Below are 17,585 nucleotides of genomic sequence, written 5' to 3'. Positions count from 1 at the left end.
GTGCTATGTACGTAAGTGTAAATTAACATTAGCAAGCCACACCCATATGCATCTTGCAGATGAGAAATAACTTTTCCTTCTCACAGCAATATGCGCAGCATTTGAAGTAAGATTTGTTATTGTATTGAATACTAAGAAAGGCTCATCAAAAATGACCACCGTCAGCGGTGTGATGAGCTACTATCATGGCAGCCCAAGAATTATGCCTAATCCCAATTTTGTTTATATTTGCTAAAGGTTGATTCAAATTATTCCATTCCCAACTCTGTGTATCTGAGGGGGAGAAAAATCTAATTGAATTTTATTTCTGTTTGTGCTCTTTTTTTTCTAAGCAGTTTGAACTCTGATCTGCCCAGAACCATTCAGGCCATCAGAGTTCCCTTAATACAAAGAGCCATTTAAAAAAAAATGTAACGATGGTTTTGTAATACTGAAAATTCAGATGTCAAGGTTTCCTCCAACTGAGCCAAACTGTCTTTTGATTACACTCTCATTACCTGGGGTTTGTGAAGTCCCTAAAACATATAATCCCACCATCATGCAGTTGTGTTGAAGTAGTGTAACAATGAGAAGTATTCCTTGAACTGAAAATGTGAAGCGAAAATGATGTTAGTTTTTTTTTCATTAGTAAAGTAAGTTTTTGATTTTAGAAAGGTCTTGGCATTTGTTGTCAGCTACCAAAGGAAATATTGCAGCCAGACCTTCCAGGCACAACTACATTCCGACTGCACTCTCCTCCAAAAAAGTGTCTACTCTTATTAACATATGGTGCAGTTTAAGGCAGGGCCATCTCATACGTAGCTACGAGCTTTCAGTGCATGACAATGCTTATTTCTCCAGTAACATGGCTTAGAGCATTGAGGATTGAGTTAAAACTGGTAGAGGATGTTCTTTCCTGCCAGAAAAATCAATGTGCAAGTTAACTCACTAAAATTATTATTCCTGGGGTGTGAATCCTGCACCATTTTCCTTTATCAACCATCCAGTGACAAAATTGCAGTGGTCCCAAAAGGGAAACCACATTTTCTAACATGGAGTCTGAAGGTTCAGTCACTTGGATTGTTGCAAATTGGAAGCTGCAGTTAGGATTTCAGCAAGGGAACAGCAACACCCTCCGTGCTGTACCTAGCCGGAACCTCAGTTCTGTTCCCTAGAGGAGAGATCTCTGCTGATATATGCTTACATTTGTGCATTTAGCTCCTCCCACAGTAGTATTTGCATTATCTTACATTTAAGTTAATTACGGATAGATTTAAAATGTTAATCAGAGGGCCACAGCTACTTGCATCCAGTGTGATTGTGCTGGACGTACGCTCCATGTGGTATCTGAGGTAGGCCCCGCTCACTTTGTTTTACGTTGGACTCAGGTCTTTGTTTTAACTGCTTTACTTTGTTGCTAAAATGAAATTCGAGATGAAATCTGCTTGAAACTCTGAGGGAACATTCTATTTCTCTGTGTCTGTAACATCCCAGTGTTTTGACAGCCAAAACCTCTGCCCTGGGATACAAGGTGCTTGTATACATAGATGTCTGGAAATGGCCTCTCTGGAGCTATCTCCCATCGAGATACAGGGAGAAAGTGAATACCGGATTACAGTTTTAGTGGCCCTATTTACAACTCTTAGAATCTCAGAATTATGAAGTGGTTGGTATAAATTCACTCCATGGAAAAGAAAATGCTTACATTTATGTAGCACTTTTCATGATCACCAGATGTCCCAAGAGACTTAACAGTGAAGTACTTTGTTTTGAAGTGGTAGCCAATGTTGTAAAGTAGGAAATGCAGCAATCAATTTGCACCCAGCAAGCTTCACAAGCAGCAATGCAATAAGGGTCAAACAATCTGCTTTTGTGATTTTAATTGTGTGACAAATATTGACCAGGTCATCAGAGATAACTTGCCTACACTTCTTCAAATTAACGCTATGAGATCTTATACATCCACGTAAGAGGACAAGCAGAGCCTTGGTTTAACATCTACTTTAAAAAAATAAGGGCTGAAATTTTCTGGATATTCCCACTGCTGGCGGGATCTTCCGATCCTGCCGTCGAGTCCCCTCCCCCCACACCTCGGGAATCCCGGTTGTCCGGCAGCGGTGGGTGCGAACAACGGGAAACAACGAGACTGGAAGATCCCAAAGACGGGCTGCCGCTGCAATAAATGCCTTGAGTTGGGAGTGGAAAATTCCACTCAACACCTCTGACAGTGCAGCACTCACTCCCTCAGTATTACACTGGAGTGTCGCCTTCTATTTTTCAATCTCCAACCTTCTGGTTCAGATGCAAGAATATCTGAGCTACCATTTCACCTTGACTGGTTCAAAAAAGACCCTTCTACCCAATTCTTTCCTCAAACCCTTAAAAAAATACCCTTTTCAAATCGTTTAAACCTCTCAGGTGGAAAGGTTATTATGAATTCTACTTACACGACTGTTCCATTTCTCAACATCATCTGTTTTCTAAAATCACCTAACCTCCTCATTCCAGCTCCAGCCAATCAGATGCATAAAACTCCACCGCAGTCACCTTCACAGCCACTGGCAATACCATTCTTGCCCTATTCTCAGGTTGCAGCTATGGCTGCCCCAGGCAGCAGATTTCAGTGAAGAGAGCATTACTGAAGCTTGGTGCTGATTTTAAATTTAGACCCTCCGGTTGCCAATTCACCCACAACTAGAAATAGTTCATCCAAATTTAACACGATAAAATATCTTTTAATTTTGAGCTCCTCAGTTAGATCTCCAGCTATGACCTCCTGTGTTCTGATGAAAAGGGCTGCGGCCTCTTTAACTTCTTCTCATAACGAATGCTTCAGATCCATGGGATCATGTCACTGAATCTCATCTGCACTCTTTCCATGATCCTCATATTCTTCCTAAAGCAGGGGGCCAAAGCTGAACAACTCACACGGTGTAGAATGGTTTCTACAGCTTCCTATTGCTTTTGGGTGCTGAGTTTAGATTCTACAGGCGTGTTTACAGCTTTACCAGTTTGCACATCTTTGAAGGTTTTCCATGCAGGGCCAGGCAGAGAATTTCCGACCATTCGAAAATTTAAAACATGGAAACTTACCTGGTTGTCTTCTGGTCCGATGCTGCTCGCTAACTGGCATTTACTGGTGGCTTGAAGACAATCCACACTTCGAATATCTCAGAGTTGAAATTCAGTCAAAGCCCAAATGACATATCAATATTTACAGGATCCTGACTCTGCAGGGCAGTCTCCACTCTCCCATTTACCAAAACAAATGGCAGGGAAGAGCTGTACTGGGGATGGGGTCATATCCACCCAGGTTCGCAGGGATCACTTCTCCTGTCATAACCGTAGTAATGGAAAAAATGTACGAGAGCTGTTGCTTCAGTAATGCTCTCCTCACTGAAATCTGCTGCCTGGTGCAGCCATAGCTGCAACCTGAGAATAGGGCAAGAATGGTATTGCCAGTGGCTGTGAAGGGGACTGTGTTGGAGTTTTATGCATCGGAGTCCTTCCAGGCTGAAGCTGGAAGTATTTGCAACATCTTGCAATTTACTGACCACATTTGCATAAAGAAGGTCACTTCGGCTCTCTGTTCAAAGACAGCTAATTACATTTCATTTTCTGTTGCCAAAGACTAGCAGGCAAAGAGAACTTCCAGTTTCACTCGAATTAGAGGCTTTCCCCAGAGTGCAGTGTGCCATTGGCTACACATGTAACATGTCAACTCTGTCCTATACCGGGACCAATAGGAGCTTTGATCCTTCACCATCCAGTTAGCAAATCATGCGGCTCGATGCTTGGCAGCCGGGGAGCAGGCACGTTGCCTTCATTTTGTGGCAGAGTGCTGTGCCAGCTCCATTTGACCCACCGCAGTAAACCAAAGGGGGTTACTGGCCAGCAAGGGCTACCGCTGACAACATGCCTGATCATTTCCATGTGCAACGGATGCCACACATATGCAACACTCAGGAAATGAAAGCCACCAGCTATACAGAGAGTAGAACGATACAGCGCAGTACAGGCCCTTCGGCCCTCGATGTTGCACCGACATGGAAAAAAACTAAAGGCCATCTAACCTACACTATGCCCTTATCATCCATATGCTTATCCAATAAATTTTTAAATGCCCTCAATGTTGGCGAGTTCACTACTGTTGCAGGTAGGGCATTCCACGGCCTCACCACTCTTTGCGTAAAAAACCCACCTCTGACCTCTGTCCTATATCTATTACCCCTCAATTTAAGGCTATGTCCCCTCGTGCTAGCCACCTCCATCCGCGGGAGAAGGCTCTCGCTGTCCACCCTATCTAACCCTCTGATCATTTTGTATGCCTCTATTAAGTCACCTCTTAACCTTCTTCTCTCTAACGAAAACAACCTCAAGTCCATCAGCCTTTCCTCATAAGATTTTCCCTCCATACCAGGCAACATCCTGGTAAATCTCCTCTGCACCCGTTCCAAGGCTTCCACGTCCTTCCTATAATGAGGCGACCAGAACTGTACGCAATACTCCAAATGCGGCCGTACTAGAGTTTTGTACAACTGCAACATGAACTCATGGCTCCGGAACTCAGTCCCTCTACCAATAAAGACCAACACACCATAAGCCTTCTTCACAACCCTATCAACCTGGGTGGCAACTTTCAGGGATCTATGTACATGGACACCGAGATCCCTCTGCTCATCCACACTACCAAGAATTTTACCATTAGCCAAATATTCCGCATTCCTGTTATTCTTTCCAAAGTGAATCACCTCACACTTCTCCACATTAAACTCCATTTGCCACCTCTCAGCCCAGCTCTGCAGAGTAGCTGAGGAGGAGAAGGAATAAGAGGATGAGGAAAGGAGGAGGCATGCTTAATGGCCCTCTCTACCTGAATGGCCAATGAAGAACTCATCCACAACCCCAATTTCCCATTCACCAATAGTCCCTTACCTTATTTCCCCGTTGTCACTGAGCATCGTAGTGTCCATTTGGTTACAATCCAAGAATAGGTGCACCACAAAATAAACATGAACCAAATGTACGAATGAAACCATGTTACAGTACATGGAAAATTCAACTAACCTGTCCAGTGCGTCCCTTTACTGCCTGTCTTGCAGCCTGTCCACGTTCCCCTCTTCAGTGCAAACCCAATGGATGCATCATGGCTGGTGAAAGACTATTACTTCCAACGGCAGGACTGCAGCTGGTCTTAGAGGATGACCTCAAGCAGCTGTCAGCCTATAAGACCCGGCTTTGAACCATACCTCAGTATGGACAGGCGGCATAGTCTGGCCTGCCTGGGTGCCACATTGACAGAGTGTCAGGGATGGGATAGAAAATGCTGCCTTTCTGAGAAAGGACAGCAGCTTCACAGTCCACGGAGTCATTACCACTCCCACAAGGCGGCACCTCAGAAATCCGAGTAATCAGTTGCAGGATCAAGATTGTGGGACTTGTCCACAGCCATGACGGCTGCAATCTAACCTTGCAGGACTTCAATCATGAGGAGAGATTGGTTCGACTGGGTCTGTATTCACTAGAGTTTAGAAGGATAAGAGGAGATCTGATTGAAACATATAAAATTCCAAGAGGGTTGGACAGACTAGAGGCAGGGAGGATGTTTTCCCTGGTTTAGGCATCTAGAACCAAGGGACACAATCTCAGGGTATGGGATAGACCATTTATTACTGAGATGAGGGAACATTTCTTTACTCAAAGGGTAGTGAACCTGTGGAATTCCCCATTACAGATGCTGTGGAGGCCAAGTCACTGAATGTATTCCATAAAGAGATAGATAATTTTTCATATTTTGATGGCATCAAGGGGTATGGGGAGAAAGCGGGAATATGGCATTGAGATCAAGGATCAGCATGATCATATTGAATAGTGGAGCTGGCTCGAAGGGCTGAATGGCCTACTCCTGCTCCTTGTTTCTATGTTAGCTCAGTGGGCTAGACAGCTGGTTTGTAATGCAGAACAAGGCCAGCAGCGCGGGTTCAATTCCTGTACCGGCCTCCCCAAACAGGCGCCGGAATGTGGCGACTAGGGACTTTTCACATTAACTTCATACTTGTGAAAATAAAAGATTATTATTATTATAAATTTCCACTGCAGTCCATGGATGTTGAGAAGTTGTAACATCAGCCGGCAGACACTGCAACATGGTTGGGTCATCAAGTATGCGAATAGAGTTAGCCACCATGCCAATGCTGGAGAGGATGGGTGCCAAGCTCTGCGCTAAGTTTGAGTTGAACTGCTCCGAAGCATTAACAGGAGGCTTTCTGACAACCTCCCCAATGCACCAAGCATTTTGTTTTGGATACCCATCAGGGTTTTTCTGAAGGCCTCTCCATCGAATTGCCCATCAAAATCCTCGACAGCAGAATCCATGTTTGCCCTTGCCTCCTGTTGAGCTGGCTAAAAACATTCAATAAGGTACTGCACAAAAGGTTACATAATAAGCTAAGAGCCCATGGTGCTGTGGGTAGTATATTAACATGGATAGAGGATTGGCTAACTGATAGAAGATAGAGGGTGGAATGTTCCAAAAAAATGGCAAAGTGTCTTTTTCGGCGCAAAAATCATTGTGATTCCCGTCGGCCCTTTATCGCAATCTTTAGGCGTTTAAAAAACTGTTATTCCCGACGTGAAAAATGTCGTGCCTAAGGTGCAATGCATCCGAAGGTAAGGGCTGCCATCACCTTCATGGCCACAGGGAATGGGTGCTCTCCTTCACATGGTGCCAAGTTGGCAACAATGCCGTACAGGTGCCATCCTGTCTTCCTGTTGAAGCGGAGTCTCCAACTGCACATGTTGTTTGATAACTGCATGAAGGACAACCGAATCCTGTAAAACCTCAGTCTCCTTCTCCACTTCTGAGCCCCCTGGTCTGCTTGATCTGCGCCTGGCCCTTGAGCCTGTCCGGAGGTCCCCGGCCTCCTTGATGCGGCCGTTCATTGCTGCTGGAGTCTGTGTTCCTCCAGCTCTGTTATAAGCAGTATTGCCAGTTCTATTCACTCCATACTGAGGTTTCTTGGAGAGATTGGTATCCCAGTCGGATACGTTCAGATCCTCTCCTCACCCTTTGTCCTCCCGATCTTGGAAGCAGCCATTCCTTCACCTTACTCAGTGGCTATCGCTCCCTCACATGTGTGGTTCCCATCCAACTTCATCGCTTGACTGGCCCCGAACAATACCCTCGTCCCTTCAGAGTCGCCTGTGGCCTCCCACCTGGTTGTGACAGGCTGTTTCAATGGTCGTGCATCCCTGATGGGCAGGGTCAACTGGATGCTTATGTATACCTTGAGAGCTAGTGGATCCTCTATGGTAGGCACTAGGTCCAAAAATGTTGCTTATATATCCCCTCTCGATTCCCTGCATTCAACCTTAAAACATGGTTTCACCCATATCCTTGAATTTTACAATGTGGGCAGCTGACATTGTTAAGGGTTAAGTCATGATGGCCAATTAGTTTGACGAGCATGAGTCCCAGGAAAGTTAGAGGGCACAATCATTTTCCGAATCAGGGATAGGCACCTTTTTTACTCAGGTTGCATCATCCCAAGATCTCATAACTGTCGAGCCTTTACACTTAAGACTCCTGGATAGCCACATCATGAATTTTAAAAGCTTGCACCCCCCCCCCCCCCCCCCCCCCCCCCCCCACGCACACACACACACACACACACTCAAACCTCACCCCATACTGGTCACCCTCCGGCCTTCTCTTTCAGGCTCTCATCCAACAAACCCCTTAGACTCATTACGCCCTTCCCTACCTTATGAGCCCTGTACCCACAGGCGCCTCTCCTCCAATTCCACGAACAGCTGAGTAACTTAGCATTCATTATCATTTCCTGAAACACAGCCTGCAGACTGTCACAGCACACTGGAAGCTTTTAAAAATACACAGCTTTCTGGCTGGAGGACAACGCACACCAGCCGTGACCCCATCCTGGAAGAGGCCACTGACCCCCACACCCAAGCTGCTGCCCTCTCACTCCCAACCCTCCCTCTCATGGTGCCTGGTTCCCATTTTTGAATAACAGTAGTAATGTGTGCCCCCATGATATCATGCTGGTGGGTCTGAAGATTCGACTTTAAACTCGCTAATTAGATTAAAATACATTCAAATCAGGTTGTCACCCTTCCTGGGCATGAACCAGAGCACATCCCCTCGGAAGGCCCAGGAAGATCCTGGTCAGAAATCTTGCTGGCATAAATCCTGCTTTTGGCCTCTCGTGGGATTTTGCGGCTATGACAGGATTTGCGCCTGCAGCTAACAGATGTGCAAAATCGTGCTTACAGAGTTGGGATACGAGGGGCAGCCTGTAACTAGTGAAGTGCACAGGGACACTGTGGCCATAGTGATTTACAATACATATTAATGACTTGGACATGGGATTTGAATGCACTATTGCCAAGTTCGCGGATGACACAAAAATGTGGTAAGTGGTGCGATGACACAAAACGTCCTCAGAGGGATATAGATAAAAACTTGGCAGTTGGAGTATAATGTAAGAAAACGTGAAGCTTTGGTAGGAAGAATTAAGGAACTGAATGTTACCTAAAAGAAGAAAGACTGCAGAAAGCTGCAAGACAGAGGGATTAGGTGGCCCTTGTACAATAATCACAAAAAGCTAGCATGCAAGTTTAGCAGGTAACTGGAAGGCAAATGGAACGTTGGCCATTATTTCAAAGGGAATGGAGTCTAAAAATAGGGAAGAATTGCTAAAACTATACAAGGCACTAGTTAGACAGCACTGGAATACTTGTTCCCCTTATCTAAGGAAGGATATACTGGCATTGAAAGCAGTCCAGGGAAGGTTAACACAGTTCATCCCTGGTATGGAGGGATTTGTGCATGAGAGGTTGAGTAACTTAGTTCTGTACTCATTGGAATTTAAAAGAATGAGAGATGACTTTATTGATACAGATAGGATTCTGAGGGAGCTTGACTGGTTCGATGCTGAGAGGATGTTTCCTCTTGTGGGAGGTGTCTAGGACCATAGGGCATAATCTCAGAGTAAGGAGTCACCCACTACCCTTCTCTGAGGGTAGTGAATCTGTGGATTTCTTTACCTCAGAGAGCTGTAGAGGCTGAGTTGTTGAGTATATTCAAGGGCTGAGACAGATAGATTTTTAATCAGTAAGGGAATCAAGGGTTATGTGGATAGGATGAGAAAGTGAAGTTGAGGTCCGGTTTCCTCCCACGGTCCAAAGATGTGCGGGTTAGGTGGATTGACCATGCTAAATTGCCCGTAGTGTCCTAAAAAGTAAGGTTAAGGGGGGGGGGGGGGGTTGTTGGGTTATGGGTATAGGGTGGATACATGGGTTTGAGTAGGGTGATCATTGCTCGGCACAACATCGAGGGCCGAAGGGCCTGTTCTGTGCTGTACTGTTCTATGTTCTATGTTCTATACTCACATCTATTCAGTCACAATCTCATTGAATGGCAGAGCAGACTCGCTGGGCCCAATGGCCTATTTCTTCTCCGATGTCCTGCGGTCTACGGTCTTATGGCACGGTCTTAATCATGATACTTATCCCCTGCACTAGTTGCAGGACTAGTGTCACTAAAATGTCCTCTCTAAAATATGTACAGTCAGTATTGAGCTGCCAGTTATGAGTGTGAGATCAAGTGGCTGTTTTCATCATCACCTTGTGATCCTTCAATGTCCAGCCAGGTTGCTCCTCAAGGGCGTATGAAAGCAAAAAAGGTATTGTTGTATTAATTCTAGGGGTGGGGGGGGGGGGGGGGGGGGGGGGTGGATGTTGCGGTGGTAATGAATGCTTACACCACCTGCAGCCTGTAAATCAGACAGATTGTCCAATGAGGCTGTGAGAAGGAGGATTAGGTATGAAGTTTGTTGTTTCTGGTTGTGCACCGATAGTGTGGTGCAATGTTATGATTGTCATGTCTGAATAGCTGGAAATGTGCACCAGCTTTGAGATGTGGGCCTGAAGCCTGTCACAGTGCTAAATGTTTGAGGGGGAGGCGTAAAATATGAATGTTCATCATGAGTTCCAGTTGATAAAGGTTATTGGTAGGTGAATGATGGGAGTGTGGTGATTTGAGCAATCATTGAAGCTACTGGTCCAATTGATAAGATAATGCATTTCAAAATGGGGCGGCACATCAGCACAGTGGTTAGCACTGTTGCTTCACAGCACCAGGGTCCCAAGTTCGATTCCTGCTTGGATCACTGTCAGTGCGGAGTCTGTACGTTCTCCCCGTGTCTGCGTGGGTTTCCTCCGGGTGCTCCGGTTTCATCGCACAAGTCTTGAAAGATGTGCTGTTAGGTGAATTGGACAGTCTGAATTCTCCCTCCATGTACCCGAACAGGCGCCAGAATGTGGCGACTAAGGGACTTTCACAGTAACTTCATTGCAATGTTAATGTAAGCCTACTTGTGACAATAATAAAGATTATTATTATTCAAATGCATTCACCACCCTTGATCACTGGTGTGAAGTCACTAAACGTCTTGCAGCAATACATCCAGGAGCTCAGGACTTGATCCTGACATTGACCTCCATTACTTTCTGCTACCACTGCCTATTTGTTATGGCTCTGGAAGGCCTTCTCTGGAATAAGACACCTCTCATCTTTTCCACCTTCTCCGCCAAGACCTCCAGTGCCGCACCCGTGCAGGATAACATTCTCCCATGAGCACTATGATGAGCACTGCGGGAAAATTCTAACCTAGTTCTATGAGTCTGTTGTTGGCAGATTTTTTGGGGAGGTTGTTTGAAAGGAGCAGTTGTGGCAGGTGTTGCCCACAAGGACATCCTCTGGACTTCTCACACGCAGATTATACAATCATCGAATCATACAACACAGAAAGAGGCCATTTAGTGCATTGTGTCTGCACCAGACCTTTCAAACGGTGATCGTGTTAGAAACACTCTCCAGCTCTTTCCTCATAGCCCTGCAATTTGTTCTCTTTCAGAAAGCAACAAATTGTGGTAAATGACTAGTTTTCAGACTGCAGTTTGTCAGACAATGGCGTTCCCCAATGTGAGGGCTGCTGCTCACTTGGAGGAGCAGCAATTAGTGAGGATGATACCAATTAACTGCAACAGAACATAGATAGGATGGCAGAGAAGTGGCAGATGCAGTTCAATACAGAGAAGTGTGAGGTGATGTAACTTGTCAGGCAGGATAGGGAAAGGCAATAAGACTTGATAGGGCTGAAGAGTGTGCAGGGCCGAGTGCGTACATCTTTGAAGGTGGCATAACAAACTGAGTCAATGCTTAGAAAAACATATATCATATGGCTCCTGCAGGTGTGGGACCTTCCTGATAGTGCCTTCTTTGCTGGAGGAGGTGCTATCAGCGGCAGGGTTGGCGATGAGGGTTGGAGAGGAGGGGTCATTTTGGTGCTTTTTTGGGAGAATTATGAAGGAGGACCAGGTGTCCATCGAGGAGATTAAGGCTAAGTGGGAAGAGGAATTGGGGGCTGCATTGGAGGAGGGATTGTGGTTTGAGGTGCTGCGGAGGGCGAATGCCTTGACCTCATGTATGAAGCAGCGGCTGATACAACTGAAGGTCGTGTACAGGGCGCACCTGATGAAATCAAGGATCAGCCGGCTATTTGAGGGGGTAGAAGATGTTTGTGAGCGGTGTGGGAGGGACCCTGCTAATCATGTGCATGTGTTGTGGTCCTGCCCAAAGTTGTAAAGGTTTTGGAGGTCAGTTCTCAGCAGCATTTTGGGGGCTTTGCATGTAAGGACATAAGACCATAAGACATAGGAGCAGAATTGGGCCACTCGGCCCATCAAATCTGCTCTGCCATTCAATCATGGCTGGTATTTTTCTCACCCCCATTCTCCTGCCTTCTCCCCATGACTCCTGATCCCTTTATTAATTAAGAACCTATCTATCTCTGTTTTAAAGACACTCAGTGTTTTGGCCTCCACAGCCATGTAGATGTGGAGCCCACGGATAAAAGCAAATTACTGCGGATGCTGGAATCTGAAACAAAAGAGAAAATGTTGGAAAATCTCAGCAGGTCTGGCAGCATGTGAAGGGAGAGAAAAGAGCTAACCTTTCGAGTCCGGTGACTCTTTAGCCCGGGCCCCTGGAGGCCATTTTTGGGTTGTCGGACAGGCCAGAGTTGTAGATGTGTGCGTGGACGGATGTTTTAGCCTTCGACTCACTGATTGTTCGCGGGCGGGTCCTGTTAGGGTTGAGGTCAGATGTTCCAGCCTGTGCCTTGGCGTGGCAGGGTGCCTTTTAGAGTTCTTAGCACTGGAGAAGGTGAAATTTGCCTGAAGCGGGGGTCAAGTGATGGATTCCACAAGAGTTCGGGTTTGCTCATTTTGCATTTTGGAGAGTTGGTTACCGTCGACTATTAAGGTGGGAGAGGGGGTAGTAGGGGGTTCTTATTGGGTGGGGGGGGGGTTATATGTTGGGTGGGGTTTTTTTTGTAAAATGTAAAATGTTGAGAATTTGGAATAAAAATACTTTGAAAAACAGATCATATGGTTTCATAAATAGGGGCACTGAGTGCAAAAGCAGGGAAGTTATACTGAACCTTCATAAAGCTCTAGTTAGGTGGTTAGCACTACTGCCTCACTGCACCGAGGAGCCGGGTTCGATCCCGGGTCACTGTCCGTGTGGAGTTTGCATATTCCCCCCCGTGTCGACATGGGTCAAAGATGTGCAGGGTAGGTGGATTGGCCACGCTAAATTGCCCTTTAATTGGAAAAATTTGAAAAAAATAAAGATCCCGTCAGGACACAACTAGAGTACTGAGTTCTGGACTTGAGGGAGAATGTGAGGGTCCTTAATAAGGTGAGGTGGAGATTTACCAGAATGATTCCAGGGAATGCACTATTTTAATTACATTTAGGTTGGAGAAGTTGAGGCTATTCTTGGAACAAAGCAGATTAAAGAGAGATTTGATATAAATCTATAGGATTATGACAGGTTTAAAAAAGGTAACAAAGGAAATATTGTTCACATTTCCTGATAGTATAATGACTAGGCAACACAGATATGAGTATTTGGATAAGAGATACAGGCAGTATGTGAGGAAGAATGATTTCACAAAGTGAGTAATAAAAACCATAAACCTGCTGCCTGTTGGTGTGTTGGCAACAGTGACAAACAACAATTTCAAAGACAAATTTGATGTTCGCATGAAGGAAATAAATTTGCAGTGATATGGAATAGAATGGGGCTTTGACTCAAAGAGCTGAATGGCCTCCTTCCAAGCCATAAATGACTCTATGGTTTTTTTTGTGGAGTTGAGAAGACAATGACGGGTGGATTCGCAATGTGGAAGGCCTGCCCCCATTTCCAACAGATCGCATTTTTGTCAGTCAGGGAAAGGAGCTTAATTCAAACATATGAGGAACCCAAACTCAACAGGGCCTATTGAACTCAGTGCTGAGTTAAAACAGACTTCATTCATGGCTGTTGTTTGGGCTTTAACCTGAAGTGTAATACCCATGAATTCATGGAGTAAATGTAAACACTCTTGTAGGGTGAATAAGGTATTTTTAATTGAATATATCTGAATTTATACTGAATTTATCTGAAATTGCAAAAAATCTCCTCTTTATACTGTAGAAAAACACCAATTGTTTAAAAAAACCCAGCTGGATTGCTTTGATTGACAGGGCATCTGGTGTAGCATCTGTTTGTGCAGTATGTGTTGAAATTTGAAAGGTTTCAATAGCATATTTCTGATTCCAGTGTTCGCAAATTCTTAGCGACCAAGTGACTAGATTGTTAGATGTTTATTTATTTTAATCTCCAAACAGCTCCTGAGGTCTGCCCGTGGTGGTACTAGATGAGTTGGCAATGGTCATGGGGAATATGAGGAGCCTTTGGGGAGTGGGTGGGGGCAGTGGCTGAGGAGATGTGAGGGGTGAGAGCAAGAGGGCCAAACTGTGTTTACTACATCGGGGGTAAAGTCTTGAGAACCTTCTAGGTAAAAGTAAAGTTGCCATAGTCCCACAGGCTGCTTTCCCCTTTGAAGGGGAGACCTGACTGGTGGTGCATCTAGTGAGGGGCAAGATTGAGAACGCGGGAATTCATGTATGACATCAGCCATACGGGAATTGAACACGCGCTACTGGCCTCGCTCTGCATCACAAACCAGCTGTGTAGCCAACTGAGCTAAACTGGCCCCTTTCTAACCAGTCAGCCTTGGCATATGCCCACCTCTCATGACCAGCTAGGACCTGCTTTTCGGGCCTGAGTTTACCCAGCAGCCCAGAGCAAATAGTACGTGTGACCGGGAACTTTAAACTAAGATAGGTCTCCTGCGTCAGAAAATTTCCCAACTCATTCTACGCACCTCAGTAGCAATAACCTGGCCTCCTGACTATTTGGCTCTAAGTATCTATCCATTTTCGTTTTGAAGGTTGTTGTTGAATCTGTATCCATCACTCCCATCAGGCAGTGCATTTCAAAACTTAACCACTTTCTTTTGTCATATTTTACTTGCCCCCTGCCCATGACCCCATCCCCCACCTCTCTGACAAAAGCATGCCTGGTAGAGGGGCGGGTAGTGGGGTGGGTGGTGGAGGGAGTGCTGCACAATTTAACCTAAGTTTCTAACATGATGTAATAGTTAATTCTGATATCCCATGGGTGCAGTTCCAAGTGTCAGGCCTGCCAAGGGAACGGAAACACATCTGGTTTAGTCTATTGTTTAAAACAGATACATTATAAATTAACAATCGAGTGCCTGGGCTTTTTCCATTGTCAGTGGTAGAAATGCCAGTGTTGGACAAGATTGCTTGTTAACAGAGCCTGCAAGTGACAGCTTATTAAAAAAAATAAAAGTACTTGATAATCCATTGCACAGAATATTGCAAGAAACAAACACAGCATTCGGCAATCTATTATTTTCCTGACAGGGCGTCACTAATTTAAAATGAGCTCATCGGTTGATGTTGAATAAATGTGTTCTTGTTTTCTGAAGCTAGGCTTACCGATATTAGATGTATATATAAAATTTATTGAGCTAGAAAATAGTATTTTCCAAATCTAACAGACCATTAGCAACAATGCCATTGCATTACTGCGCATCACTGAGAGCTTGCAACAGCTTTAATGGTGTTACAGAAATGTTAAGTTGTTAATGATGTAAAGCTGAAAGCATCACTTAAAAACCTAAAGTATCTGCCTAATGTAGGGGGAAATATAAATACATAAAAACAGTGTTTTATTTAAATTGCTCTTTTCATTTCTGCTCATTTAAAAGAAATATAACTTTCATAGTATTGATTAACATAAATTTCTTCCAAAATCTTTAGTAGTACTTTTGATTCTATTGTGCCCACATTAATAATGTCAAATGTGTGAGAACGTCAGATGACTCAATGGGGTGCAGCACTAAATAGGCATTAATACCGCAGCAGCCCATTCTGTGCTCTGTAAATCAGGCTCACAAAGCAGTATTTCTCATTTTGTGCCCTGCCCAAGACAAATTTTACACACAGTAGCTTGCATTTAATTCCATCTATCAGTGTATCGCTCAAGGACTTTGCACCATTGAATTTACAAAATATGCCCAGCATCCATCCAGCACTCGCATTGAATGAATTTATGGCCACATGACCAGCCGCACCTCAACACGCATAGGCAAGTATCCTCAAATTAGACTTATCCTGAAGTCTCTTCACACTGTGACCAAAATTCCAGGCACAGCAGGAACGAAAGCTATTTTCTGGTGTTTTACAGCAACTCCTTTATTTCCTTCATGCTCACTGAGTTTGCACATGTGCTCGGTTTCCTTAATGCATATTGTGACCTAAATATGATTCATATTAAAAATTAAAAAGGTTCCCCAATGGCCAGGCCCTATGTATGTTTAGTCTGACATACATACTGAGCAAAGGTTTGGAATTGGTGCTTTGCTGGGCCTGATAGCTGAGTTTTCTTTAAATAAATTTAGAGTACCAAATTGTTTTTTCCAATTAAGGGGAAATTTAGCGTGGCCAATCCACCCTGCACATCTTTGGGTTGTGGGGGTGAGACTCACGCAGACACGGGGAGAATGTGCAAACTCCACACAGAGAGTGACCCAGAGCCGGGATCGAACCTGCGTCCTCAGCACCATAGGCAGCAGTGCTAACCACTGCGCCCTCATGTCGCCCCCTGATTACTGTGTTAATTTATGCACATTGACACCAAGTTTAAATTTAGGTATATTTTAAGAGGGTTGGGAGGATACTTGTGTGTAACCTCACATCAGCAAACTGAGCAAGACATTTTGTGGTTTAACATGCGGGTCTAGTAACAGAGGAAAGTCCAGTCCTTTGTGCCATTCTGATTGCACCCAAATGTAAGGGGGGTGGATCCTCCATGGTCATGCTGGTAACAGGTTTCCCGAACTGGCGGAGAATGGAGTAACGGCCGAAAACTGAGATCGGTGCCCATTCTGATATTCTGGTCTCCCACCAGCGGCAGCAGAGAGCGACATGCCCCATATCTGTGGGAGGATGCAGATCAGTAATTTGCACACATTTGTATCCAATTAACTGCAGGAGGCCCGAGTCACCACCAGCCTCCTCCCCATTATGCACTGACCCCCACAGAGGAAAATCCTCCTGCTGGGATTTGGTGCACGTTTTCCCAAGCGTGGCACTGATGCGGTGGATCCTATGGTGGGTCAAGGGGTCAGGACATAACTGAGGTTCCCCCCCTAAATTCCATCGGAAGGTCCCCCTCTGGCACAACATAAATCCTGCCCTCCCACCCAATCCCCCTTACCGACCCTCCCAGCCTCCCCATCAGAGCCACGCCCATCAAATCCTCATCAGATCCCCTCAACAGAGACCCTCAACAGAGACCCCCATCAGAGGCACCATCAGACCCCCATCGAAGACCCCATCACAGACCCACATCAGAGATCCGAAACAGATTCCCACAACAGAGATCCCCATCAGAGACACCATCAGACCCCCATCAGAGACCCACATCAGAGACCTGCAACAGAGACTCACAACAGAGATCCCCATCGGAGACTCATCAGAGACCCATCAGAGATCCACATTAGTGACCCCTGACAAAGACCCCCATCAGACTCCCCATCAGAAACCCCCATCAGATACCTCCATCAGACATACCATCAGAGACCCCCATCAGAGACCCCCATGCAATCTAAGTGCTTTCACTTCCTCGTTTCCTTAGCAGAAAGCACTTAACTGCTTTTGTGTGGTGAGGAGATGTCACTCAAAGCAAGAGTGTTCATAAACATTGTGGCTAGCAATAGAGCAGGCTTCTTGAGATGCATTCAAGCCTGAAGGGAAAGATTGATCAACAATCCACCAACCATCTATCTCTGGAGTCATAACATTGTCAATTACTGGTTAATGCAATGTATTGTGTAAAATTGAATGGAAGATTTGCATTTCAAATGCTGTCGAAGGATTTGAGGCCCTTTGAAGTGTAATTGGCTTTGAGGTAGTAGCTATTAGGGAAACGTAAGTGAAAATGCAGTGATTTTTCACTCTACTGCCTGGACCGCTCTTCAGCTTTCAGCAGGGGTGACTGAAGGGGACCTGTATTGGGGGTCGCTGATGGGGATTCTGAAGAGGATCTCTGATGGTGGGTCTCTGATGCGGATCTTTGTTAGGAGGTCTCTCAGGGGGTCTCT

At 45.2% G+C, this 17,585-nt stretch overlaps 1 protein-coding gene across 1 annotated transcript in view; it reads left to right on the top strand.

Annotated features, from left to right (window-relative positions):
• Positions 1 to 17,585, top strand: part of arhgdig (Rho GDP dissociation inhibitor (GDI) gamma) — a 92,223-nt gene that overhangs the window by 724 nt on the left and 73,914 nt on the right. The window lies entirely within an intron of this gene.

This window comes from Scyliorhinus canicula, chromosome 15 (genome assembly GCF_902713615.1).
Source record: "Scyliorhinus canicula chromosome 15, sScyCan1.1, whole genome shotgun sequence".
NCBI lineage: Eukaryota > Metazoa > Chordata > Chondrichthyes > Carcharhiniformes > Scyliorhinidae > Scyliorhinus > Scyliorhinus canicula.
Note: the sequence above shows the minus strand (reverse complement) of the source record. Positions and strands in the feature narration are given on the sequence as shown.